Source organism: Pollicipes pollicipes, unplaced genomic scaffold, assembly GCF_011947565.3.
Source record: "Pollicipes pollicipes isolate AB1234 unplaced genomic scaffold, Ppol_2.1 Scaffold_7231;HRSCAF=8579_pilon_pilon_pilon, whole genome shotgun sequence".
NCBI lineage: Eukaryota > Metazoa > Arthropoda > Thecostraca > Pollicipedomorpha > Pollicipedidae > Pollicipes > Pollicipes pollicipes.
The window spans coordinates 24,541,537-24,567,935 of NW_023597034.1; the positions used below are offsets into that span (position 1 = coordinate 24,541,537).

Sequence of the window (26,399 nt, forward strand, 5' to 3'; positions counted from 1 at the left end):
GACTGTTCAGTGATACATCAACACAGCCCGTCTTAGAGATGAGTAAAACTAGAGCACAGATTTCGTCCAGCAGTAGATTCATTTCGTGCCACACTCTCCTTTCCAAAGACGGGGCACCTTGCGCAGACAGAGCTGGCCTATACGCTGGCGCCTGCACAGCCACACGTGTCGCCCGCGGTGATGTCCTGCTGCACGTGCTGATGCTCTACTGGCACCCGCGCATCGTCTGCAGAGCTCAGCAGCGGCGCCGAGCTGCTGGCCGCCCCACAAACACAGCCGCCGTGGTGGCGGTGGTAACGCAAATGGGTCGCGGGCACCAACAATGCATCCACGCTGTAATCTCGCCGTAAAAACGCTATCAGTTCACAAACACCATCGTCACGCGTCTTGCAGCAAAGTTCTCGACAAAAGTTCTCAATTTATTTCAGGATCACGTACCTATGGCACCAATCTCGTCACCTACAGTATGCTATCGAATATGAATTATGACGATGGGCCACAGGCACCCACCGATGAGCAGTAGTCTGCGGTGCCAATGGCACACGTATTCCAGTGAGCCTCCACGAGTCGTCTACAGGGGAATGAATCTTCAGATTTGCCACATACGATGCATAGCCTTCACCTACATAAATTGGGTACAAACCGACGGCCTGCATTCCCCCATTACACAAGTGTAAGTTCCAAGGCACAGAACTGGGCCAGGACGAGTAAAAGCAATGCATTTGTGTATTTAAACACTCATTGTGACACCCTCCAAGCTCATCGCACACAAGCTGCACTGATGGCATGACATTGTCGAATAGAATATCCAAACATGCATAACGGGGCACAAAAACACAACCATCACTATGGCACCTCCTCCCTCGGATGGCTACACGCCTCACACGGCGCATATCCGTATGCGTGCGGACCAACGCATGCACCAATCACCAGATTACACGCGTATCGCACAACACTCGGTTCACCCAGGAATGCTTCCGTTGCGTGTGAAAACAATAACAAAATACTGTATTGCTTTTGGATGCACGTCACGGGTTTGAGCAAAGACGTCTCAGGCACACTTTCACCCGCTGCTTCCAAGCCCTAGACACTGCGCGCAACAACGGCCTCCCACGAGCCGGCCGCTTCACCCGCACTTCACCGCTCTGGCCAGGCAAAGCGCTGGCAGGAGCCAGCGCGTGCGCTGCGTCAGTCTACCAGAGCCTCCGGCCAGAGCGACTGCAGCGCGCGTGGTCGACCTCAGACGGCGGAGACGGCGGTGGCAGTGGCGGCGGCGGCGGCGGCGGCGGGTCGCCTACGCAGCGCCGGTGGAGAGGGCCGCGTCGCAGCCAGGCCTGCCTCCGGACCGCCGGCAGTGCGGCTGGCGTCCGGTCCGGCCGACAGGCTGAAGTGGTTGGCACGCTGGATAGCCTCACGCAGCTGCCGGACGGAGGAGGTCGGTCAGGCATCGAGCCAACATGGCCAGCAGACCGCGGTGCAGACGGCGGAGGTCGGTCAGGCATCGGGCCAACACGGCCGGCAGAGCATGGGTGGGTCCGAGGTGCAGGGGGTCTGCTGGCAGCGCCGAGGGAGGGCCCACGTGCGGTCGACGAGGGGGGAGGGCGGGACTGCGTGCACAATACAAGAACGGATCTGTACTCACAAAGTCAGGGGATGCAGACAATCAAACGGGTTCCGACTATCGTAGTCAGAGAGAACCTGGGCGCAGGTGGTCAGAGCGGGACGTAGACAGGAGGTGAGGGGACTTAGATCTACGTCGGCTGGAGGTACGTAGTCCGACAAACGCCCTGAGGGACCCTGGATTTACGTAGAGGGGTTCCGACGACAAATCCGTAGTCGGGAGGGAGCGGGGGAAGGCAAAGCAGCAAGAGGAAGTCCAGAAAAGCTAACCTGCTGCACAGCCGACACCCTGTTCCTGCCAACGGGCATAGTCGGAGACCACTAGAACACGGCTAACGGATAGCAGGGAAAAGGGCAAGACGAAGTAAGGCAGGTAAGGAAAGTGGGCAGACAGAAGAGACATAACCGGACTCCGCAAACAGCAGAGACAGTCCAAGCTCTAACGGCTCCACCGCAGCTCGGCGGACCGCTCGACAGTGGCGCTCCCTGCCCGGGCCGCGTCGGCGCGCCGCCCCCGGCGAGTCTCACCTCTCTCAGCGCCACCACGCCGATCAGGCGGCCGATGGCCGTCACGTACGCGTGGTTCAGGCCCAGCATGGAGAACAGCGAGTGCACCTTGAGCAGCGAGGTGCGCTCCACCAGCTGAAACGGCGCCGGGTCTGCCGGCGGCGCGGGACCGGCGTCAGCGGCGGCGTCCACGGCGCCCCACACCGGCGCACGCTGGGGACGGCTGACGGTTGCAGGGAAATGGAGCGCTGGTGGCGGTGGCGGACAGATTGGAGACCGCTAACGGTTGCAGGGGAGTGGAGCGCTGGTGCCGGTGGTGGACAGACTGGTGGTGGACGTACTGGAGACCGCTAACGGTCGCAGGAGAGGGGAGCTCTGGTGGCGGTGGTGGACAGACTGGAGACCGCTGGCGGCTGCAGGGGAGTGGAGCGCTGGTGGCGGTGGTGGACAGACTGGAGACCGCTCACGGTTGCAGGAGAGGGGAGCGCTGGTGGCGGTGGTGGACAGACTGGAGACCGCTAACGGTTGCAGGAGAGGGGAGCACTGGTGGCGGTGGAGGACGGACTGGAGACGGCCGATGGTGGTGGCCAAGATTCGGGACTGGTGCGTGGCGGACAGAGGCCAGACTGGTGACGACGTCGGGAGGAGACTGAAGACAGGGGGAGACGAGAGACCACGACTAAGGACTGGTGACGGCGGCAGGCAGAGCATGGTACTGGTGACAACGGGCGACGGGTAAGACTGGCAGCAATAGAGAACGGGAAATGGTGGTAATGGTGGGCAGAGACTGAGGGATTAAAGCTGCGCGTCTGCGAAATCAGAAGGATGGCACCTCCGGTGCCATACAGCCACGCACGCGGGTTCGATTCCCCGCGGTGTCCGTCCTTCCTGCCCAGGTGAGAGGCAGGTGACACAGCACGCCCTCCGCAGCTGAATACGTCAAAAGGCCGCAATGAAACGCACTGACAGCATTGTGGGCTTAATCAGGACTGAGTATTGGCATGCATGTTGGAAAAGTAAAAGTTGCATTTAAAGTACACTCGTAGCCCGCAATTATCACCCTATATGCGTCTTATTTTCAGCGACTGATATTTTAAGTCGTACGCAGCACTTTTGAAAATTAGCATTCCATGATAGCCTCTCAGTTTACCGATTTTGCAGTCGTCAAAGTTCACTTCCTTGTCCAGTTCTTCCTCTTCCCACTTTTTCTGGTCTTCGTAAGACATGTCCATAACACGTGCAGTCGGCTGCGAATGAGACCGTCTTACATGTCAGTACAACAGCACAGGTCCCGCCTCCAACCAAACACACATTGCTCGTTGCTGGTGTGACCCATGTTCATCGCTGCTATGTACGAAAACGACCGTAACAAAATGATCTGACATCCGTGGCTCTGACACTTCACTACCGGCAGAAACGCTGTTCGGTTTTTTGTATGTGACCCCCACGACCCACAGCTGTGGCGTTGTTTTTCCTGGACTGGGCTGAGCCACACTGCTACAGGTGGTCAGCAGTTTTCCAGTCACAGCCACACATTTTGCAGTCACGGCCACGCACTGCGCCAACGAGGTGCACATGGGACAAGCTGGGACGCGCACGAACTCGGCGTGGTACAGTCGGCGCGCCCAGCCGGCCTGCACGGTCGTGGTGGGTTGCACTGTGTTGGTGTGACACACACGCTGGCGATCTCTTCGCCAATGCGGACTACAAGGATGCGGGAAATACACGACCATGGTAAAGAGGCAGACTGCGTGCACAACAGTACATACGTTTAAGCATGGCCGTATGCTTTGCAGCTTCAGAAAAACGTTCGATACATTGCGTGAATAAAGAGCAACGGTTAGAGGAGCGATAACGTGCAGACAAGAAATCGGCATACATCCAGGTTTGCAAAAAAGGCAAACAGAGCACAAGGTGGCATACATTCGGAATTGATGGGACAAACAGATGCACCGAAACAAAATGGCATGCAAGACAGGGGTTCATACTTTCTGGCACCTCATGTCGAATAATAAAGTGAACCGTCCGCAGCAGCTGAAATCAGAGGAGTAGTACGCATAAGCAATTCCTAATATCCTGTTCCACCGGCACGATGCTTTATTAACGCATCTTGCGTGCGGACGCAGCTATATCTGAAGACATTTCTAAGGCCCTAGGACAGTCCTGTGGAACACTAATAATGTTGACGTTGAGATTTAAACTCAAAAGCAGCTTAACTAACGCTACAGGAACATACACACCATAGAGCTGGACCGAATGCCTATCTGCTCTTATAGCGTACATATGAAGGCACCGCGCAATATCTGTCCGTGTAGCCAACTACACGCAGCATGTGGGTTTGCGCACTGGTTGAAAATAGCACACAGTTTCACCTCACTCAGCTTGCTGCACAGCGTCGAGGTGGCTTACACACATAATCCCTCACTAATTGGCGGCGCTATAGAAAGAGCAGTGGCGACAGCGCGATGCCTGAGCGATAACGGCCTTGGCTTTGCACGTAGACGATCCAAGCTTGAACCCCGGTGCGCCGGTGGGCCATCATCACCGGCACCGCAGAACAGGGTGGGCGACAACGTGCGCCTGGCTATCGTCAAAAGTCATCGTGCGCGCTACGATACGCTACCACCTGTGCGCTGCTTGCACGGTTGTAAGCATCATAACGTGGTGCCTTCAGTACGTGTAAGCTGATGCATAGCCCCACGTGTGACACTGGGCGTGCCTGGTTACAAGCGTACGCGAGCGTTCAGTCACGCACGGGCTCGTCTGTGCCTCAGCGTCCGTGCGCCCGCGCCCGTGTACATACACTCGAGCGTCTCTCCACCAGAGCCGATGTATATTCGTCTGTGGGTGAGAACGCGTTGGAGAGCGAGGATATGAAAGTGCTATGAGCGTGTGGTAAGCACGCATATCAGAAGTCGCGTATAAATGGTAGTGTATATCGTTTGCGCACCAGCTATGCCTTTTTGCATGCGTGGCTCACCAAGCAGCGGCATTGAAACCAGGGTGCTCACGCATCTCCAACGAGCGAGGATGGTTCTTCGCGCCAACGCTCAGGGTTGGTGACTAAACGGAGCGCCAGGGAACGCAGCTTTCAGCATTTCAACCGCCACAGGTCCGTTCACTCATTGTTGGTACCGGACATAGCTCATACATCACCGAAGTTCAAAATCGCATTAAAGATCGTCTGCCAACGAGTGATCAGACAACATCACGCGATAATTAAATCATCATGCAACGAAATTATAGCGTGTCGGCCCAGTTGTACGGGTGGTTGTGTCCCCCGTGCTTTTGCCAGGTAGGGCTGCGGGTGACTTTACGGTTTACGGGCCGTATAATGCCGCCGCACGGCGGCCCTGGGCCTGGCCTAGATCTCATTGGCTGGTTGCTAGGTGACGTTTCATTTCAGTCGATCCAGAAAACGCCACAAACCTAGGACTCGTATCTACCGCTGCTGGTCAACAAGTCGAGTTTCTTTCCCCAGACCAAGGACGCGGCACAAACCTCATGTATTTTGCTCGCCGCAAAGGGCTATTGACCTACACAAAACGCGCTTTACCAATGGGCTTAGCGCATCTCGTCCGCCCCATAAAAAGGTCCGCCCATTGGATTTGCTTGCATAAATCCTGACGTAATGAAGTTGTGTCTATCACAGCACTTAAATAGATTCAAGAGTGCACTTTTCTATTCAGGCGGGGTTCCAGTAACACAAACTTTAAGAGGGCAGCGAATCAAAGCCGGGAGAAGCACGTTTTCGGTCTTCGGTTTTCGGATTATTTGTCACGTTCTCGGATTTCGAGGTAAGTTAAGCATTTTACTTTTTTCGACAAAAGGTTTGTCCCTTTCTCCTAAAAAATTATTGTTCGACACTACCTCTATGTATGGACTCACTAAACTTGGGCATAGCCAACTACTCTACTAACCGCCGCGCAATGCGCCAGCGACTACCAACGGTTTCCAATGCGACGAGCCTGACATGTTCGTGAAGGCTCTCACCAGCGTGACGTGCTTCTGAGAAGAGAGCGACTTGTTGCTGTCGTCGCGTAAGCCGTTGGAGGCCCTCAGCTCGCGGGATCGCTGGAATACCCGGTCGAACGCCGCCCTCAGTCTGTTGGGGACGACGGAGAGCGGGTCACGACCCGACGAGTGACCTGAGCGTGCGGAGCACAGCAGCCGCCGACGACCGCGTCGTCCCACGGACGATACTACAGGGCTGGCACCACAGGAACTGGGCATGCTATGTGTCATACACAAGGACTGTAACACCGGCGGCACGCCAGGAATCGTCACAGCAGCGGTACCTCAGGGACCGACACACCGGCGGCACCGAGAAAACTATCACACCGTACCACCAGAGCCGCTACATCATCGCCACGCTATGAGCCATCACCTGATCGCTTTCACCACACGACACAGACGTAACATCGCGCTGACCCGGCTCCTCTCGGCGGCGGCCCGGCGGCAGCTCTCACCTGCTGTCGTTGCCGCCGGTCACCGTCGCGTACGGCGTGTTGACCGGCGTGTGCGCCGGGCTGGACCGGCGCAGCGAGAACGAGCCCGTCTTCTTCAGGATGGGCTTCAGAGGCCGCGGCCGCGCGCGGGACGGCGACGCGCCCGAGCCGCCCGGCGATCGCTCCTGCGACAGACAGACGGCTGAGGACGGCCCACCGAGCGCGCCGCTCCGCACGGGGCTCGGGCACAGGCCGGTCAGGACGGTACTGGGCTGGCGTGAGCGAAAGGTCACCGACAGGGATTTGGAAAAGCCAAGAACGCGAGAAGGTGCGAGAGGATTTGAGACAAAAACCCAGCTGGCTACGACTGCGGACCGCTGAGAAGACGAGGAGTGCAGCATGACGTTGACAGTGCCTGGTAAGGAAATGTTAGCGCAGAACATCAACGCCGAACGGAATCTTTTGTATTTAAGAACACTGCGCTTTAAATATCGTGTTCAAACCAGCTTCATTAAAAACGGAGCTGTGCTGGCTCTCTCAGATATATGTTTGGAGTCAACGACAATGTATTTACCTCTTCCGAGTCGGTATCCACGCAGAAGGTGGTCCTGGGAGATGGCAGCAGAGAGTCCTGCTCCGGCTCCTGGTCCGACCCCGGCTCCTGTTCTGAAGCTGACCTCAAATCCGGTTCCGTCTTCGGCTCCGTCTTCGGCTCCGCCTTCGGCTCCGTCTTCGGCTCCAGCTTTGGCTCCGGCTCCGGCTCCGGCTCCGGTCGCCTGGGCGGCGCGGCGGGCGCCGGCGCTACATCGTCCGTCACCGGCGTGACGGCGAAGCGCGAGGGCCTGCGGGCCTGCGGATCGGCCGACGGCGGCGGCGGGTCGTCGCTCTCCAACACGCGCGCCCCCGACACGTCCAGCACATCCTCCCGCTCGTGCTCCTGCCGCTCGCGCTGCTCGTCGGGCAGCTCCGGCGCCAGCTCGGCGACGATTGAGGCGCGGTGCTCGAGCCGCGCCGCGTCCTCCTGCTCACCCTTGGCGAGCGCCACCAGCGCCTTCCAGTTATGGTTGTGCTTGGCCAGTCGGATCCTGCGACAGAGACGGTGATAAGCGGTTCCAGAGGGGATAGCGTGGGAACGGGTACTGACTTCGAACTGGGTCTCCGATAGCGCGTCTCACAAACTGGGCAGCTGCAAGAAACATGGTGTAAAGCTCAGCTCCCGGCAGTGGCGGAGTCGTGATTTACTGGAAAGAATGAGAGCAACAAGAACCAGGGAGCCTTTTCAAGCTAGCATGGGCCACAATAGCCATTTCTGGTCATTTTCGTGCAGATAACGCCCATAGACCCAAAGCTAAATCTTCAGAAAGTAGTGGTACACAGATGATTCTCTCGTTCTTGGCCGAAACAGCTATCCCCTCAGTCCAACGGGGAGCTATCACTGATTTATCCCACCGACAGCCGTTGTTAAATTGATTCCATGGCTCAAACAGCTGCGTGGGTGCATCTACGTCCTAACAACAAACTGCGATTAGCGATAACCCGAGCCATTAGAGCAAAAACTCATGCGATAAAGTTCGTTGGCAGAAAAACTGCTCGATCGGGTATCGCAGCACCCAGCCGGGCGCCGTCCGCAGCCGTGCTGTCGGATCAGACAGGCTGTGGACAGAACCAGACTTCACAGGGCTGTGGCGGACACGCTATGGGACGGGGTCATGCAGAGTGACACGGTAGGGTCAAACGCAAAGCGTGCGGCGCCTGGTCTGCCATCCAAATCTGTACTGAACACCGCCCCGGGGGCGACGCAGTGCTGCGGCAAGTACTGACTTTTGGGCGGCGCGCTGCCACTTGGCGACGACCTCGATGCGTCGATCCCTGCCGAGGTGAGTCTCCAGCTGAACCACCAGCTGCTTCCTCCGTATGCTGCCCAGCAGGATCATCGACTCTGCCGACGGAGGCTGCCGGTCAGGGAGAGAGACAGCCGGACAGCCAGACAGCACAGGCGGAAGTCACCGCCTCCACACGGCCTCTCCACCGACACCGCGTCCAAGCAAACTGTCCGCTGCCTGCACACCGTCTGCGCACTGTTTCCGCACAAATTGTCCACTGACGCCGTTTCCGCGGATTTTCTACTAACCGCTGTCGCACACACAGACCCCCTGTCGGTATTTCTGCCTGAGGCTGCTCAGTGAATGCCGCCGCCAGCCTGCTTCCAATGAACCGCAACAAATATAGTATATCAAGAGGCCCAAGGAAGATCTTCGACATCTTACCAATATCTAAAAGATGAAAGATCTCCGAAAGATAGATGACCTTTGGAAGCTGAAAGATCTTTGACAGATCATCACATTCCTCAGCATTGGATGCTTCAACACGGAGGAGGCAATTTGTAACCGACTCATAACATAAAAGTATCTTTTGAGCCGAATTTCCCGCAACTATCCACAAATCCCGCGAGGTCTTCCCCGCCGCGACCATCGTAGCAGATCCTCGACACCAAGCTCTGCCCGACCGCAACCAGCCAAGGGCTGTCTGACACTACCAAGTGATTCCTGACACAGCCTGACACTACCCGGCAGCAATCCGAGCCGCTGCCTCACCGGGCGCGTCCACCAGCGGCACGCTGGAGAGCTTCTTGGTCTGGCGCAGGATGTCGCGCAGCTGGCGGTACGTGATGCCGTGCCAGATGTACTTGACGTCCCGCACCATGATGTCCTCCACGTACACCGAGTACGCGTCTGGCGGATATCGCCGAGAGACGCTGCGTCAGCATCAAGAAGCGGGGAGGGAGAGCAGGGCGAAGTGACAGGGGGCACCGCCGGGTGAGCTTGCGAGGAAGGGGGCAGTGAAGCAGAGACAGCGACATTGGGACGCCGCACCTCGTGACGCCACCGAGAATCCTTACAAGGGTGGTGGGTGGACGGGGGTAGCGACAGGACACATCGAGAACCTCACAAGGGTGGTGGGTGGACGGGGGGTAGCGACAGGACACATCGAGAACCTTACAAGGGTGGTGGGGTGGACGGGGGGTAGCGACAGGACACATCGAGAACCTTACAAGGGTGGTGGGTGGACGGGGGGTAGCGACAGGACACATCACCGAGACATAGCGAGGCAATGGTTCGGTGGAGCAGGCACCATGCACCATGGGACACCATCAAGGGATGTCAGACACCATCGAAAGACTCCAACGACTGGGAGAGGACATCAGTGGCAGCGAGAAGAGAAGCCTGTGTGACGGTACAGTTCAGCGATCGGGAAAGGAAGACGATGGCAGGACGGCACACGACGTACAGACAATGTTTGTCGTCACATCTGGAGCCGAGTTGTGTAAGCCACAAATGAATCACCGCATGAGCCCTGACCCAGTGCATGCTGTTCGTTCCAGCTATTTTTTCGTGGTTTTGGCACGAAAGTACGCGCGGGAAAAGCACGTATGCATGAAGTATGACGCGATTGTTTCGTAAAGAAATGTGCATGGGGTATAAAGTTCTTAGGGGTAGAAGTGCGCACGCAGATGTTCGTACGCAAATGCTCGTATGGCATAAAGTACGTATGGAAAATGTTCGCGTAGACAAAAGTTCGCAAAGAAGTCGCGTCTATACAGCACGCACGTAATTGTTTGTAACCAATTATATGCTGCGCAAGTGTTCGTAACGAATATAACTGGTTTTACCAACGGGTTTGACCAAAGAACTTTTGCAAAGGTTCGTGAGCAGCACGTACGTAGGGAGCGGGGGTTCGTGGGTGTACACCCAATATCCGGGGAATGCTGAACATTAAGCCTATAGCGATACATTGAGAACATCGACCGCGGAAATGCTGGATGGTATTTATATGATGGGTGTTTCGGAACAGATTGACCACCGGGGTACGAAATTGTGTACCGTCAGCTCTCAAATTTTGCCGAAAATCGGTTTCTGAGGACAGTCTAAGGAGAGTATATTCTAGGCACATTTGGCGTACAGTTTGAAAATGATGCTTTTGGACAATTCTGGGTTGGGTGCAAATACGGTCCCAATCCAAGACGGTGCATTGAAGCAAGTCCAACTGGTGCATCATTATCCCTGGACTTCAATTAACTTTAAATAAGCCACCGTACACCAAGTATCAATGGCGCGCCTAGCCCGCCGTCTGCCCAATCGAGCCGGCTCTCGTTGCGTCCGTCAGCTGGCGCCGGAGGCGCGATGGGGGGGGGGGGGGGGGGGGGGGCGTAAGGAGGCGTCGAACAGAGCTGTCGTCAGGGTCATAGGCGGATCCTGGGGGGGAGGGGGGCACGGGGCCATGGCCGCCCCAAAACTCTGAGAGTATGTTTTGGCCCCCAAATCATTCCCAGAACTTCATAAAAGTGTCGTCTACTTAATCTCTGTTATCGCCATTTGCAATCAAACCCCATCTGACCGGTTGACTCCTGAAGGCAATATCTTATGTTACGAGCTTTGTAAACATGCATGCTGTATATTGAAAATTCAAAAGCATTTCAGTGCTTGAATGGTGTCCCTACTAGGTACTCGCGAGAGGCACCACTGCGCTGGACCTCGGATCCCACACCAACCAGCTGGCAAACGAACGGTTGCCCACCTCCCCCCAAAAATATCCAGGCTAGATCCGCCCCTGGTCAGGGTGAGGGATAAAGGGGAAGCACAACAAACTTAAGCGGGTGATCTACAGTGGACCTGGGGACCGCTGAGGGACGTCTCATTTCATGTCATGAAGAGGTGGACTAATCGTAATAGTTGACCTCGCGCACGCGGTTGTCGCTGTCCACCACCATCTTCTATACTGGATTTGGTGGCCTCCGAAGTGACACTTCATCCGCGGCCTGGCACAAAGGATCGATATGCCCATTTCAATGTACATTACACGTCTGCATGCGAAGTTTTGCGGACGCACTGTTGTGAAATGAACTTAATCCCTAACGAACATTTGCATCCAAACTGTGTGTGCTTAGATCAGATATCAAAACACAAACCTTTCATCACGCTTATCGTGCCAAACGAACGTTATATTGACCAACATTGGTGCCCGAACATTCGTGCACTAGCAGTTGCTAACGAACTTTTCTCATACGAACTATTGCTCTTACAAACATTCCCGTAGCGCATATTTTCCAAACGACCATTTTACCACACTATCTATATCTATACGCACTTTTTTACTTCGCAAACTATTTGTCGTTACGAACCTTATGTCCTACTTCATCCTAACGAACATTATGCACACGACTTTTATCCTACAAGCAATTGTCAGAAGTACCTTTTCTGTGTGTACTACATTTCTATGTGCACTATCCACCACCTATTTCCTGTGTGCCGCAAGGTCGCGCTCATCATAAAGCGCAGATCGCAGACCGCTCTCGATTTTCCCGAGGATATCCTGTGTGCCCACATCGCTTGCCACCTTCTGCAAGAACGCACCTGTTTGGTATCTTAAAGCACGTGTCCAGCTTCAGCCAATCTCGCTTCCCAGTGAGGCGTGACTGAGTGCGCTGCTAACACTGCTATCAGCTGCAGCTGGTCGTGAGCTATAAAGACTTACTTGTTGACGTGACTATGTCCGGAAGGTACGGAGCTTCTTAATCTGGATTATGCTGTCATATATGGAGGGCTGTAGTAGTTGGGATATCGCGTTTGCAATCAACACAGCAATCTGCAAGGCAAGGTTTGATGAAATCAAAGTACTTGAATGAGTGCTATCGAGTTGTGAGCATGAAATACCATGGACGAAATACGTGCGATTTCAAACAGATAATACGCGATAACAATTGGCAGTGCCTCCCAAAAGATGTAGGCTATGCTCGCGCGCAAATAGCTACGCTTTTGACAGCTTTCCCACAGCAGGGCAGCCTCTCACCAGTGCGCTGCTTCTTCGAAGTTAAACGGAGCCCCCTAAACGGAAGCCCCGCCCCGCGAGGCCGATGTTACCGCCCGTCTAGACGCATGAGGCGCAGCAGCCTTCCCATACGGGATATAAATCCCAACGCCGCCGAGCTACAGTCCGGAATAGCCCGGCCCACAGCCGTCCCCCCCCCTCCCCCACTCCCCCTCCCCCACCCACCCACCATGACGGGAAGGATGTGGGTGATCTGGCCGGTCAGCTCGAACACTATGACAGACGTGGAGATGGTGTTTGTGACTGAGCCTGCCAGAGCGGCTGCGCCCACGATCGCGTAGCCCCCTGCAACAGGCGCGCACAGCGTCTCGGTAGGTCGCGAGCCAGGATTGGCTCCGTCCGGTGACCATAACGCGGAAGACTGACGAGAATCCAGAGAACAGAACACATGCGTTCTCAAAGTTTCTCAAAGCTACCAGAAGCAACATCATTCGCCTTGGTACGAGTCGTACGCTTCGATTCTGTTACTGCGTCTTTGAGTTGTTACTGGGGCCATATATAACCATAAGCCAGATGTAAGCATTAACAAAATAAAGCTCGTGGCAAGTACAATTCATGCCATGGCTAGCAGGGCTTACAGCACAGGTGTGGGCGTCCTGACCTCTGACTCCGACTCTGGCTCTGACACCGATTGACACAGAATCTTCCCATAACACTCTGACTCTAACTCTTCCCCGACTATGATTCTGGCTTTTTCCAATCTTTGATTCTGACTCATCTCCTGACTCTGATTCTAACTTCCCCTAACTAATTCTTAATTTCCCTCTGACTCTGACTCTGACTCTGACTCTGACTGTGGCTCTGGGTCTGGTACTGACCTGGCATGATGGGTGATATGTGGCCGCCGTAGCGGACCCCCTGGGGGAACCAGATGGCCATCAGCTCGCCACCAGCCGGCCGAAGGCGGCGCCCATCTTGAACACGGGGATGAAGGTGCCGGCCGGCACGGGCAGCGTGGACGCCACCACCGCCATACACATCTGTCCACCAGCCCACTGGGTTAGTGGGGAGTCGGGAGCATCAGTCCACACGTCCAGTGGGCCAGTACAAACGCAACACCGCAGTGCACATCTGTCCATGTCTCCATCGGTTCAGTGTGGACGCCAGCGCCGCCGTACGCCTGTCCACCACTGTCCACGGAACGGAGGGTGCAGTCTGGATACCACCAACTTCACACACCATCCACGTGTTTGCCAGGTCAAGAGTGAAGTGTGGACGGCGAAACCCTCAACGCATTCTGTTAGCACGTTCAAGCCAGAGTCGGAGGTACAGTGGTCTCGACCGCCGACATCCTCACCTAGGGACACCTCCGCCGGGCCACGGGTACAGGGTGGAAGCCAACACCGCCAGACACATGTCCATACACGCCCATTGGGTCAGATGAGTGGACACCACCGCCACGCGGTGGTGTTTGACTAGAGTTTGACTAGACGCATTTGACTAGAGTTCACCTGAGCATCACTACCATCGGTATGGCGTTGCATGAAAAGAGGCACTCTAAAATATACATCTGGCAACTTCGCACAAGGCTATGTTATATCTACATCTCATATTTATTCTGAACGTCAACGAGGGCGATACCGATAACGTCAGTGGTTGAGCTGCGCGTCCAGGAAACTAGAGGTGAAAAAACAGACACTTACGGTAACCCCCTATGAAGATGCAGAGGTTGACGTAGAAGTTTGTGTACGGGTTCGTCCAGTGGTCCACTATTTCTGCTTCGTCTACATTAAGTTCGGGTGATGACCAAGTAAAGTTGGAGAAGAGATCTAGAACCTACGGATGAGACGCCCCGGCGAGTTATCATACAGTTCACAGCTAATCAGGCCATCAAAGCAAATGGTTGTTATCATATTAACGAAAACAGGCTTCCTGGATGACCATAGCATGCACGACTTGTCGGCTGCACTATTCCTTAATGAAATCTTGCATCTACATCATGCACCAGACTCGCGCGCTTGTGCTCCTACCAACACCAGCATCGACAAGTCGGTGCAGGCGAAGTGTCAGTGGAACCAATTATCGCAACTCAACGCACTTGTATTTATTATATATTATTGGTATAATGCTATATATATATATATATATATATATATATATATATTGCATTTTTTCATGCTAGTACTCAGTTAGGTTTGGCAAAACAAGCATAAGTGGCTAGTTGTTGTCCTACCCTGGTCATGAGTGGTTTGGTCTGCGGCTAGAAACTGTCCCAGACCCAAGGGGAACGTCGCAGATGACACCATCAGTGCAATGAAGAACGGATACAGAAACCGGCTGCAACGCAGAGAAGAGGCACGTACTGAGGCGACCTGTCGCACAGCAGAAAACGGTATGTCGGCGACAGACGTGAGGCAGAGCGTGCGTCGGACAAACGTTCTGCCAGGAATGCCATTCTTGGGAAAGTGATAAAGCCTCACAATTGCGTACTAACATGCATTGGTCACACAGTGTAGCCCAAGTTAGCTGCGCGCCGAGCCGGGTGACTAGATCACCGGGGGGGGGGGGGGGGGGATAATTGCAAATAATCTTACTGTGATGCTGCAGATTGCATGTGCTGGCGGCTTTGAGATGGGACGCTTTCCCGACCGAAGCGAAATCCTCCCATACCACTGCTGGTGGTGCGCTAAATTGTACACTCGTGCTACTCACTACTCAACGAAATCGCCCCATTGGATTGGGATAGAATATCACTGATTATGCCACATGCGATAAGTAGGCCCAATGTAACGGCACTCGCCTGTCTGTATGTCGTTAAACAAGTCGATTATGTCAAAATAACAGTGCTTACCAACAGACTGATCGATCGGGAGCATGTAATGTTGGGACAAGGACTGCCGGGCCCGATTAATGCTGTTCCCCATCAGGGTTAGCGATATTACGCTAGCATTCACGGAGTAAGCACATTTTCTGGGACCAGGCACTGAAAGCTGTAGAATAGTCATCACGATCACTGCTGCACAAGCGTAAGACACTGCGGCAAAACATCTGTATTGCCACCACCAAAGGGCCGGCAGAAACATGACCGAAATATCGCTCGTTCGTCTCGATAAACAGACCCTAAGATCTGCTGGAGAACGGCCTGTAACGCGCGCTGAAGTCCGCACGCCCCGTTGTTTGTTTACACAAGTTAGCCACTACACTTTGGCTTGGACGCTTGCTTACGCTGCTGACGAGTTACGAAGCCAGCTCACGTCACGTCTTATCGCCGAATGAGCCCACGAACCCCACTTATGGTAGTTATCTGGAGACTCGGCGCGCACGTCCGATGCGAGAACTGGTAAAGACGCGGTCCGATCTACTTACTTTTGTCGCAGGAAGCTCTTCATGCAGGTGTTGTGCCGCATGAAGACCACGTATCGCCGGTGAACCCACACATAAAACGCTCCGGCAAGCCAGCCACGGCACTGTAGGCAGACAGTGTTTCAATAATGTGTCTGCTTAGCGAAAATCTGTTGGTGAGAGCACCAATGCCAGTGAGGACCATTTCATTTTTTTTCATACGGGTCCTAGTATAAAATATCCGTCGGATACGCTTGCACTCAACGTCTGTCATTTGTTGCATACTTACCGATAAGCGCAAACACGAACAGCTCTTGCGGATCAAATGGAAAGTCCACCTTGAAGTCCGTTTTGAATAGAGCTGTTATCGTCTCTGGAAGCGGCATCGCATGGTAAACACTCCCGCAGGTAACGGGGGGATACAAGGTGGTAACGGAGAATCATCTCACAGAATGTTCACTATGAAATAATATCAGTCTCCCTTCAAAGCACGATTTGCCCCTGCCATAAGTTCTATTAAGTGTGATGATGTTCACTTGGCGCACGCAACGACAGAAGAAACACGAAGATCTCAACATTGAAGTGCAATGTACTCACAGACGGGCTAAATGACCGATGGTCGGAAAAGTCTCAGAACGTAGCGTAAGTCAGTAAAGTAGGCCAATTTGCCGTGTTAAGGATGATGACTTACACTCGTCGGACCCAAGTTGTTCTACTGCGGTGTCCAGCAGGCGCACAGAGCGCGGGCCAGCACAACTCACATCACAACTGTGCCAACGAGTCGATGCAGCTACCACACGCTTCGAGAGCAAGCCTGCTACCGGGAGACCACACCAACACCAGGCTGGCCGCAGGCGCACGCGATCTGAGGAGAGGCCCGAGAGCGCCGCCCCGGAGCGGCAGCTGTGCGCGCCTCCGGTGTGACCCCGGCCGGCCGGTGCCCTACCTTCGTCCTGGAACCAGACGGAGAGGAGCCGGAACACCATGGCGCCGCACACGGCCGCGAAGAAAGCCGCGCCAGTAGTTGCGCACGGCGAAGTACACCGACGTCACCTCGATGCTGAACAGCACGCCTGGCGGCGGTCCGGGGCACAGCGGGTGAGAGGCGAGGCGTCGCGGAAGACTGGCCACTGGCGGTGTGGCCAAGAGGTGCTTTTTTGTGTTTTTGGAAGCGCAGGCCATACAACACACCAACACTTTCCATGCAGTGACGCATACAGGGGAAGGCTGTAAGCATTCGGGATTGCTGTGCAACCCTTTCTTATTTTAGAAGAAAGCGTTGTCTTCAGTGTATCGAATAAGGCGATGCGAGTATTAATGCAGCAGAAGCCTGTCCAAGCGGGCTCGTGGCCTTACACAGGGTCGCGACAGCCGGCCCGCGCTCAGTTAACATTTACATGATGACGCCGATGACACAATCGACAGCACACCAGCCTCAGGCGCAGTTGTCTGCCAGATATTAGACGGCTGGGTTCAAGGGACGCGCGCGACGTTTTTACGCCTCTAGTACGGAGGGCTGAGATACTACAGAAGTGCAGCCAGATACAATAAGTCTACGGGTCGCTGGTTCGCTGGTTCATTTGATCATGCACAAAGAGGTGCTACTCCACAAGAGGGTAGGTCGGAGAACAGGCAAATATTACCGCTCATAGGAGCATATCCGTGAAATGAAGGCAGAACATCTACGTAAAGACTATTATTTGAGGCTACTTGCTTGCCTACTTGCTAATATATGAGGGCTAATTGCTTGCCGTATGGGCTAATATGTCAGTTCATTCAACAATGCCGGAGAAACAGAAAACATCAGAACCGTAGCTGAAGCAGTGTTTGCCTTGTCTAGAACGTGTCCATCTTCACTGTTGGTGTGAAAGACAGTACCCTCTGACATGTTGCTATCATCGGGACGGTCCCAGACAATAACTGATGCCTCTAGTAATCATAACTCCGATCCATAATACGAACAAAACAAAGAGTGTTTTACGATATTATTACGAGCTAATTAGCATTTTCGAGGTGGTCCACAGGTACCAGCAATAAGCACTCGCAAGAGAGGCCCAGCCATTTTTTAAGTATCCAGCATTCACATAATATACAACGACATTAATTTGTGTAACTGCATCGATGACTGATCATTAGTTCTGAAGATTGGTTCTAAAGTTTTATGCAGGGCTATCTAGCGTTCAAAATGAAATGCCGAACGACTGAGCGCGGCTCTCATCAAAGCTCCGTCACGCGTCTTATCTCCGCATAGGAACCCACCGACACCCCGGGCAGTTGACGTCTCACCTCCGTCTAGTCAACCACACCGACACGCGGGCGGTGGGTGTCTGACGTGCATCTGGTTACCGCACCACCACCGCGGCCCGAGCGGTGGGCGTATCATCTCTGTCTACGCGGACCATCGAACCCGGGCGGGAGGGTTGTCTTATCTCAGTCTAGCTAACCCACCAACACCCCGGGCGGGGGGTGTCTCACCTCCGCTATAGCTAACCCACCAACACCCGGGCGGTGGGCGTCCTCACCCTTTTTAGTTAGCCCACTGACACTCGGGCGGCGGGCGTCTCACCCCCGTCTAGTTAACCCACCAAACACCCGGGCGGTGGGCGTCTCACCCCTTTTAATTAGCCCACTGACACTCGGGCGGTGGGCGTCTCACCTCAGTCTAGTTAACCCTAGTTTTCTAGTTTTAGTTAGCCCACTGACACTCGGGCGGCGGGCATCTCACCTCCGATGGGCGCCGCGAAGCTGCAGGCCACGCCCACAGCGCAGGCCGCCGCCAGCATTTCACTGTGCGACTCTCGTTCTCGTAGATGCCCTTGAAGGACGTGACTAGCCTCGTCAGCAGGGTCGCCACGATACTGGCGATGTGGACGAACGGGCCCTACGGGAGGTGGAGTGGCTCACTCAACCCCGGAGTGGCGCTAGCGTCACCTCCACAGCACGCACGTACAGACCGAGCTCGGATCGATCAGCCAAAGGCAGGTTAAGACAGCTGCTGACTGAAAGAGGATGGAAGGGCATGTCTCTTTGTGAGAAAACGTGCTTACGTGTCTTGGAAATGCAATACGCAGTACGGGTACAATGTCTGGACGTTCTGTGTTAATATTAGGACAACAGAGCTAATGTGAGGACAAGGGCGGTTATGGAACAGAACCTGAATTCATGTACATACTTTTTTACTCCAGGCTTTTAAATACTCCTAAAAAAAATGAATACTTATTCCCGGCTAGTGACTAATTCTACAGTGTCAACCACTTGACTCCATCATCAATTGAGACCAAACAACGTACTCTGCATAACTAGCGGTATAACGTAAAGGCAAATTATAAAGGCTGGTCTAGTCCAATATATAACAGTGATACGAAAGTAAACACTTATTTTACAGGTTACAATGTAAATATCTGCTATTCGTGCTGGGCTCTTAGAGATGTTTAGCAAATTCTCAACTGATTCTTTGCGGAGCATGTGGTGACATCATGGTGTAGGGTAACAACTTTTTTCTTGCGAATGAGGCCATTTCCAGAGAAATACTGCTCCCATTGGCGGTCTACCAACCTGACTTTCTGTCTCTCGAAGTAACTCACTATTAAGGGAAAACCTCACACAGTCGCTTTAATGCCACTCTATGGCAATGTTTATGAACCCATCGTTGTCTTTAGAAAGAAAAATGAGCCATCAAACGGGTCCTCAATTCTGAGAAACACGAACGCGACCGAAAATGGAAAACATCAGCAAAACATCGCTGCCGCGTGGGATCCTGGTGTCTGCACTAGCGAATGTTCGAGAAGAGGGGGGGGGGGGGGGGGGACGCGGCCACAGCCACCAGCGACCTCACCTCCTTGCCGAGGGGCATGTCGGAGCCGAGGCAGGCCGTGAGGCCGACCACCTGGCCACCAGGGTGCGGAAAGTCAGGTACTCATCCAGCGGCACGCCGCGAAGGATCGTCTTCATCTCGGGGATGCCGGAGCCTGCGGGCCGCGCGGACCGGCGCCCAGTCGGTGTTAGCACAGCGCGGGGTAGGGCCACAACGGCGCCCAGTCGGTGTCAAACACGCGCGAGGTAGGGCCACAACGGCAGTCAGGCGGTGTCAGCACAGCGCGGGGTAGGGCCACAACGGCGTCCAGTCGGTGTCAGCATAGCGCGGGGTAGGGCCACAACGGCGCCCAGTCGGTGTCAGCACGCGCGAGGTAGGGCCACAACGGCGCCCAGTCGGTGTCAACACGCGCGAGGTAGGGCCACAACGGCGCCCAGTCGGTGTCAGCACAGCGGGGGTAGGGCCACAACGGCAGCCAGTCGGTGTCAACACAGCGCGGGGTAGGGCCACAACGGCGCCCAGTCGGTGTCACCACAGCGCGGGGTAGGGCCACAACGGCGCCCAGTCGGTGTCAACACAGCGCGGGGGGTAGGGCCACAAACGGCGCCCAGTCGGTGTCAGCACAGCGCGGGGGGTAGGGGCCCGGTGGCCGCCAGGTGGCCACAACGGCAGCCAGGGGTTGTCAGCACAGCGCGGGGGTAGGGAGGCCACAACGGCAGCCAGGCGGTGTCAGTGCAGCCGCCGGCCAAACTGGGGTACCACGCCAGGCGGGTACCGGACGGAAGGCGGTAATGACACCGCACTCCGAGATGGCTTGGGAACAGACGGCTTCTAGCGTTTGCTGGTACGTGGATATCTGTGCAGCTGTGTACCCAGGAGCCTTCCGTAGCGATCAAACCCAATGCCTAAGATCACAACGTGCTAACACCATGACACAGACGACCACAGTCGGTGGTAAACAGTCAGCGCTGTGTTACTAACCAGGGCACATTGGTGCTGGACCTAATACCACAATTCACACCAGGCGTGTCCGCGGTTTGTAGGATACAAGCCATCGCTTGACCTTTGGATCACCAGATCATGAGGAGTTCTCAACCAATAAACGAGAGCACCGAAAGCGGTGCGAACAAGCCTATGTAGTGACGGTGACCACCTCAAACCAACTGAGTCCTCGTCCACGGATGCACAGTCACAACAAGCCGCCACGCTGTCTCAGTTCCAGGAGCTGCCCCTTGCTCCCCCCCCCCCACACACCCCCTGGCTGGCCGTACCGGGCACGGCCAGCCGGCACGGCCAGCCGGCGCGGCCCGTGGCCCGCTGCCTCACCGACAGCAGACTTGGAGACGATGTGCACGAAGCCGGCCGAGAACAGGATGAGCGCGATGGGCAGCGAGACCCACGAGATGTACTGCAGCACCGGATGTGTGGTGAGGTCTCGGTACAGCCAGATGCGCGCTGGAACGGACGCCACGCTCGGGTCACACCCGGCCTCGCCGCGGCGGGGCCGGCCGCAGCCAACCGACGAGCACCGTCGTCTAGCTGGACCGTGCGGCGCCCCGCAGCCTCGGCACGCTCGGCGTCAGCACATTCCTGCCCGAGCCGCGCCACCATGAGCTTCTCGTGAGGAATATGGTTTAAATTGCCGCGTTGGTCTTTCCGTGCTAAGAAAATCTGTACGCCAATACCCTGACCGTTCCACGAACGTGGCACGGGCGCTGGATGCCGATTCCGATCAGCATGCCGTGACGGCGGCGGCCGCAACGCGTCAGAGTTCGTTTGCTGGGTAATGGCATGCTGCACGCTCACTGAAAGTCAACTTTATCTGAAATGGAGCTTTACAAACTTACTGAGAAACCGGCAGCACGAAGCGGTGTTGCACAAGAGACGCGCCCGAACACTGTTGCTCACGTAAGTCAGGCTGTTCGCATTTTACTGGAGCCTTATTAGCACGTGAGCAGGGCATGCCGCCGTGCAGTTGGTAAATGCATTTGCTGTCAGTGAAAACATGTACTGTAAGCATAGATACGAAGCAAAACAAGAAGGCAGCTGTCCTGCGTGGTTCGGCTTTAGTCAAAGTTTGTGTATGCTCGATGGCGTTGCACGTGGAAAAATATGCCAAAAATGCGCTGCCGCATATTGAAAGCGGCCCGCACTCGACCGAGCTCCAGCAGTAAGTGAAAATGCATGTCAGTGCCTCAAGGTTAGCAGCAGAATGTAGCCATAGAAATGCACAAGCCGAGGCTTATTCATGGGAGTCAGTGAGGTGTCATGAGGGGTTTCTGAGCTGAGGGCAGTCTTCAACTTGCGCATGTCAACTTACTGTAAGTTTGACGGACGCCGCAGGAAAACACAGAGCCTGCTGCTTTCACTTGGAGATACGATTTAAAGTCACGTTCTTATGCACACATTTAACTTGCCTCATTCAGATCCAAATGTTGTTGCCGCCGCATCAAAGCTGTTCAAATGAAGGGAGATATTTGGCTCTTTTAGTGATGCACCCGGACCTGATGGACACCTTATGTATCGCCATGTGAAGCTTGAATTTCTAAGGCAAACAATGTCCTGGGCGATTAATTTTGTTTCGCATTCCGTTGTTGAACAGTTAAGAGACCGAACACGAAACTGCCGCGGCGCGAACAAGCAAACTTGCAATGAACACTGCAATGTTTGGCTTCCTTGTACTTCGAAGCGTACCTGAAAATGTAACTTTGTGGTTATGTGGCAGCACGTCGCATCGGCTGCGCTCCAGTGTTATCCGCGGGCGGCCCGTACCGATGCTGTACTCGCACGCCAGGCACGCACTCTCACATGGAGACAATGCTCCATTTCAATCACACCCAGCGCGACGGTCGCGACGGCGCCAGTCCTAACGGCATGCCCCGCTGCACTGGCAGCCTAAATTGACACGCCAAACGTAAATAACGTCACTTTCAAGTCAGACAATCGATGACCGATCAGGCAGTGCGGTTGGCAACATAACGGTCAATAGAAACCAGGTGCAAAACCCAAGCTGTGATGGGACAACGATGCCACGCCATAGTCTGGTCAGCTCAAGTCCAAATAAACACCAACCGCATGGGGTGTGCTGCATGTTCAACGTAAAGCTTAATTGCAGGACACCTGTTTTATGATCTTTTTATGTCCTAATTTCAAGCCTCGGCTTGGCGGGTTTTGCGGCGGATTTCCACCCGTCATAGCTTTCCCATTTAGATTGGGCGCTGGGATTAACATTGGAATGGTGTCTGGAGCGGCTGATACTAATGGCATAAGCGCAGCAGGTAAGGGGGGCAGGTGTGTTGTATTGCTTAAGTTACTTGTAATTTCCAGCCTCAAGTTGTCTTTAGTCTGGATACAAACGAAGAGACTATTTTGTCTCGAGTATCACACTGAATCTGGCAGTTCATCGAACTTTCATTTAACATCAAACGTGTGGTTCCGGCAAAATCAAAGTTTTTTTGGTTGAAAATAGTCCACAGGACGGCTCCATAAGTGGTTGAGATGCGGATTCGTGACGTTGCAGTGTGCTCCTTGGCGACATATTGGGCACTGTGTTCGATATTCGAATTGACGTTTCCCAAAACACATTCGAAACCTCGCGAGGTTTCGAAACCTTCGAGCAGCGCGAGAATGTGCGCTGCTCGAAATCAAGCAGCGTATATTCAGCCGCGATGAGCAACGTTTGAACCCTTTCAGTGCGTAGACCAGCTGAACCTGAGTTAGCCTTGCAAGTTTGCAGCCTGGGCACCGTTTTTACAATTAATTAACGGATGTGATATTTGGCCAGCCGCTTTTCTCAACAATCTAATTATATCCAGAGCACCTGACGCGTGACTTTTACTCAGCGGCTGGCAGCTGACTTCAGTGATTCAGGCCGTCTATATCATTACAACGTTTCGATGTTAGAAAATTTGGATCCTTCGTAAGTGGATCATCACTTGCATATGTACACTGCGCACCCACACTACGGTGAGGGGATCGCGTCATAACAGGGCTCGAGGAGTTATAACGGTCCGGTGACCTGTCCATAGGTCTGCCGTACGTAGCGCTTGTGTTTGGCAGACCCACAGTAACGCCTGCAGTTACGCCTGGGACACCATCGGGATTTATCAACACCTGCATCCATAAAGCGTTAACACGGCGCGCCTTGACTCCTGACATTCCGGCCGTAGTCATGATTGTCGTCTCCTGATGTAAGCCATTTTGACATGTAGTCTCAACGCGCTACACAGCACACGTAACCAGTGTGCGCCTGACGACAGCACCTGCGGCCAGCAGTAAGGGTTGGAGTGAGCTGCCTCTGCCTCTGCCCTCTGCCTCTGCCTCTGCCTCTGCCTCTGCCTCTGCCTCTGCCTCTGCCTCTGCCTCTGCTCTGCCTCTGCCTCTGCCTCTGCCTCTGCCTCTGCCTCTGCCTCTGCCTCTGCCTCTGCCTCTGCCTCTGCCTCTGCCTCTGCCCTGCCTCTGCCTCTGCCTCTGCCTCTGCCTCTGCCTCTGCCTCTGCCTCTGCCTCTGCCTCTGCCCTCCTGCCTCTGCCTCTGCCTCTGCCTCTGCCTCTGCCTCTGCCTCTGCCTCTGCCTCTGCCTCTGCCTCTGCCTCTGCCTCTGCCTCTCTGGCCTCTGCCTCTGCCTCTGCCTCTGCCTCTGCCTCGCCATGCCTCTGCCTCTGCCTCTGCCTCTGCCTCTGCCTCTGACTCTGCCTCTGCCTCTGCCTCTGCCTCTGCCTCTGCCTCTCCCTCTGCCTCTGCCTCTGCCTCTGCCTCTGCCTCTGCCTCTGCCTCTGCCTCTGCCTCTGCCTCTGCCTCTCTCTCATCTTCCTCTCTCTCTCTCTCTCTCTCTCTCTCTCTCTCTCTCTCTCTCTCTCTCTCTCTCTCTCTCTCTCTCTCTCTCCTCTCGGAGCGTCTCATCCAAGCTTCTCCCGAGGGCAAAGATCCTGTTGTTTTCCAACCCACACGTAAACCGACTGATTTTCCAGCTACACTCTTGCATGTACACCGCAACCCGCATCTGTGGGCGGCGTCGACACGAGGAAAAAACACAGCTGGAGAAGGGATGAAGGCTTGATGGACTTTCGTAAATTAGCAACATTTGCGCTGGGCAATTCATAAGCTCGGCCTCCGTCGAGCAGGCTTGTTACACGCTACCACACGAAATATGACTAGTCAGTTTCTGAGTTGCGCTTACTGGACTCTAGCCAGCGATGATGAACATGTGGGAGGACTTGTGGAAGGGCATAGTTTTGGCATAGTTTTGGCATAGTTTTGGCCGCGACGCCGTCACCCAGAAGCCTCATCATCCCCCTTACTCATGTAGTGTGAGTGCCAGTAAGCTATTTTAGAGGTCACACCATCGTGATGCACTCAATAGCAAATGACCAGGAAGGGGGGGGGGGGGGGAAGGCAGCAGGCTACAAGCTAAGTTTGACAAATTTAACATACGCTCGGGTTGGGATCAAATTGCCCCTCCAGAGGTTTTTCCAGAATGGTTTTCCGAACGGCGCGGCATAGCGCGACAAATTTTGCATAGCTGTAAACAATTGAATAGCGGATCGTTTGACATAACCAATTTAGAAGTACCTTGTAAGGTCGCTGACCTAGGGCAGGTCAAAGTCAGGTCATGTTTCAGCGAAGACAATTTCTAGGGAATCGTTCAATCTGAGGCAACAACGGAGTGTTTGACGAGGCCATACATCTCTGAGATACTTTTTTTCAGGCAACACCACAGTTGAATGAGCAAATTACGTTGACCTAAGATCAGCTATGAAGGTCAGACTAAGGTCAAAACCAACCTGATTATTACTCCAAGGCTTGCTGTATGGGATAGTTTGTGGTGCTCATTCCAAATTTATTGACAGCAGGAACCGCATTTTACATCTTCCATTGACTTCTTAGAGGTCAGAACAGGCCATTGACCTAACATGACCTGGGTCGACATTTTGTCTTAGGAACATACTGCCTGGCGTAATCTTTGTCGCCTATTTAAATGCAAAGCTCAGAGCAGTCTTGTATGATTTCGGTCACCATGACCTTCAAAAGGTCAATCAAGGTCACTGACCTCAAATTGGATTAGGAACTTTTGCTTAGACACAGTTGCCTAGGTTCGGGGAGCACTTTGGAGACCAACCTGGAATTTGACTTTGTTTGACCTTATTTGACCTAAAGGTCAAGACCTATGAAACTCAATCTTTGATCTAAGTGAGTTCACGTACAGGTCAAGATACCCTGTGAATTTTGCGTTTCTAGCTTTCTTAGTTCTCGAGATCTCGGAGTGTCAAATTGACTCCCCACCCGAGCGAAGGGTTTGTCTAACCGGACAATCGGTCGCGTGCTCACATAACAGGCGACGTACAGAAATAAAGTAAAAAGTACATGCTCTAATTTTCATATGAAGCACCTCACTGCCAATGGTAATACAGGCCTTAGTAAAACACGCATACAAACTGCACGGCAAGGGTCATCTGCGAGAAGCGTACGTCTGTTTCCAACCAATCATCACAAGCATAATGTTTTGCGTAATCATAGGGCAAAGTCCGCAGATATCAACGCATGCCCAACAAAAGACTTACCTTTATTGCACATGGCGATTCCGTAGTCCATGACAAAGCTGATTAACGCCATCAAGACCCCTAGCACAGTCAAGAACACCCAGTCTTCACCAATCCTCGCAAATGTCTTCTTTCACACAAACCCGAACACTTTGCCCACACGCCGTGTCCACTTTCCGCGATACCGGTTGCAACTCCTGGCCGTCGCAGTTTCTCGTCCAGCTTTCTCTTCTTGTCGATCTCTTTCAGACGCTTCGACTCTGTCTTGGCGAACTCCCCGAGATCCTTGGATAGCGACCATACAT

At 54.2% G+C, this 26,399-nt stretch overlaps 1 pseudogene; it reads right to left on the reverse strand.

Annotated features, from left to right (window-relative positions):
- Window positions 1–416: 416 nt before the first annotated feature.
- LOC119110482 (chloride channel protein 2-like) lies at window positions 417–26,399 on the reverse strand (annotated as a pseudogene).